Raw genomic sequence first — 3,101 nt, 5'->3', positions numbered from 1 at the left:
GAATATATCCGCACCCAATCACCTAAAATAGGTAGACAACCATACATACATGGATAGGCCCGATACCTAGGTACACGCCCCATGTATGGCTAACTCTAACCCCCACCTAAACATGGGCATACGCACATGCATATGCATATATGCCACTAACCCTAGCCATAGCCTAGCCCACCAACCTAACCATAGTCACACGCACATGCCTATGTGTATGCGTGGCTAACCCCGGTGGACCTATAGAGACCAACTAGGTCATTTATGATGACTTGGTTAGGTTTCTCTTTCAGGTTCACATAATAGTGAACCCTAATAATGTCGTCTAGTTTTCCATCAGACCAACCACCCACCCTGACCTAACCCATAGAAGCCCAACCTTATGGATGGAATACCTCTATCCAAACCTTACTTTAGATTGATGTAATAGTGATAACCCTAGTAAACCAACCCATCATCCAATAGGACCAACCCATCTAGGATCGATTGATTTCCTATGCTTGTTTTACATGCCTTGCCTATTATTTTCCTTGTTTGTGTTCTCTTGTTTGTCAACGCTAGACTGCGTAGGATAGAAGACATGAGAGAACTCGATGGAGTCCAAAAGATAGGAATAGGAGACACAGGAATTGGACATTGATTCAATCGTCAGTGAATGGAGGAAAGTCCAAACACCCACCTAACCCCTTCCTCTACATACATGCCACCACTATAACCACCTCCCTACCACCACCACCATATACTGCAAACCTCCACCATAAACCCACTATCATTCACCTCCACTAAATAATAACCCAACCTATACCACTTGAAAACCATAAAACTATAATTTTGAAATTGATTAAAATAATATGATAAGGTAATGGTTACCTTGATAAACTTGATGATAATAACTACCGAACTTAAAACTGGTAAAACTTGACTAAACCCTGACATGGGCGAGTAGGGGGTAATTTATGTGGGATAAATTACCTCGGCATGAATGCCTAGAGAGGATTCCTATGGGAGATACTTGCCTCGGTCACATAAGGACCGGTTCGTAGTCCCACTCGCCTAGTGAGTCTTTACGTACAACCACATGTCTATATGGGTAGACTTGATCTCACACCCCATTAGATAGAAGTATAGTTTCTACTAAGAAGTCGGTGTAGGCAATGAAATATCAGGAGCCGGCATGGGGGATAGGTTTTCTTCCGTGTCTGGTTGGCATGGATGCTATGTGATCTTCCACGTTAAGCGTTAGGTTTTTAGGTTGTGTTTGAGCCACTATTTTCTTGGCCGTGTTTGAGCCATGTCTTTCTTTTGTGATGATTTGGTATCATCACGTTTGGGGAGATTTGGTATCTTCTCAGTTTTGCTGTTTCCAACCCCTAGGAAGCCATAGTAGAGATTATATAGAAATCTAGGTTAGTTTCCGAGCGGGTACGGGATCTCGTTAGGCCTGTCTAAGCCATGACGATGGTGTCGGACTGTGTCTATCGTGTGGGGAAATTTGTACACCTCTGCAGAGTTAACTAAATCTATTCGAATAGCCACGTCCTTGGAATGGGCAAATGCTAGGATGGGATACTATGATTAGACTTCCACAACTATCTGGTAAGATGTATTTTACTAAATTGGTAACCATAATGAGCAACGGAAGCTCGTGAGAATGGTAATACTCTGCCAGGGCCCAAACTTTAGTCCTAATTACTATACCATACCACTTTTACCCTTACCAATCGTAGGGCTCGTGGCAGACCTTGTCTATTTAACTCTCCTAGTTGGTAGGCAGGGCTATGCCCCGAGGTACTATCGCATTTCTCCTAGTTATTTGCTTACCCTTAGTTACTAGAAAGATATATTGCTTGCTCTCCCCACCTAGCTATCTCTGGTAAGCTTTGTATTTTGTAGTAAGTTTAGGTAGTTCACACCCATCCTTTTCACTATCGTTCACCTACCTAGGATCAACTTAAAGCTTTCCTCTAGCAAATCCTTGTCCAATTATAAATTCTAGCCTTCTGCCTTCCTGTGGGAAAAAATATAAATTTGACACTCGGTAGTCATCGAGCGAAGTGATATGCGATAGTTCTATGCATTGCGGAATCCTCTAATAGTTGTTAAGAAATATCAACAAGCATTTCTAGCACCATTGTCATGGAAGGCAACTGGCCTCAGATTTATATTGCTAGATTCACTAGCTAGGTTTTTAGTTATCCTAAGTAGTTTATCCATTTTTCCTCATATCCTATCACTACCCTACACGATCATGGGCGACAAGTCCATTTGTGATTTTTCAGCACCCTCGGTTGCTAATGTAGCCAACGGACCCAATGTTATCAATGGGGATGCTAACTTTGAGCTTAAGCCAGCGTTAATTATGATGGTTCAAGCTAGTCCTGTTCTGTGGGAAAGCCCATAAGGATGCAAATGCTCACCTCCAACATTTCTTGGAGATTTGTAGCACACTCACCATTAAGGGAGTGAGCCAAGAGGCTATACGTCTTCGCCTTTTCCCCTTCTCTTTGTTAGGAAAGGCTAAGCAATGGTTTTACTCTAACCTACAAGGCTGTAGATACCTAGGACAAGTGTTCCAATGCTTTCCTAGTTAAGTTTTCCCTGATGGGGAAGACTAATGCTCTGCGCAATAAAATCTCTAGATTTCAACAACTAGCAGATGAATCGATTCTCGAAGCTTGGGAACGAATGCAAGAGTATGTCTCTACATGCCCACACCATAGCATGGAAGACTGGCTTTTGATCTAGAACTTCTACCTTGGATTAGTGCCATTAGATAGGAGCCATTTAGATGCTACTGCTAGGTGGTGCATTCTTTTCGCTAAGTGTTGCAGATACAAAGACATTGATCGAGAAGATGGTCTCCAACCAAGGATGGAGCCATGTTCAACTCCAACCCCAGTAAATGAGGTATGCATTCAATTAAAGAAATTGACATGCTTGTAGGCTAAGATGGATCTACTCGCAAAGTGAGTGGAACATTATGAGAAGGTGAGTGCCCAAGAGATCACTCAAAGCCATGGATTCCCATATGACTTGCGAAGTCTATGGAGATGTTGGACATTCGGGCAATTCATTGCCCCGACACTCAAGAGGACCTCAACTTTGTCAAC

General features: G+C 42.6%; 1 non-coding gene across 1 annotated transcript; it reads right to left on the bottom strand.

Moving 5' to 3' along the window:
• Positions 1 to 2,605: 2,605 nt before the first annotated feature.
• Positions 2,606 to 2,714, bottom strand: LOC136519200 (small nucleolar RNA R71). The gene has a single exon (XR_010774760.1). It is a non-coding gene; the product is annotated as a small nucleolar RNA R71 (small nucleolar RNA).
• Between the last annotated feature and the right edge of the window lie 387 nt (positions 2,715 to 3,101).

This window comes from Miscanthus floridulus, chromosome 17, assembly GCF_019320115.1.
Source record: "Miscanthus floridulus cultivar M001 chromosome 17, ASM1932011v1, whole genome shotgun sequence".
In the NCBI taxonomy this organism is placed as follows: Eukaryota; Viridiplantae; Streptophyta; class Magnoliopsida; order Poales; family Poaceae; genus Miscanthus; species Miscanthus floridulus.
This window is presented reverse-complemented; position numbering and strand designations above follow the sequence as displayed.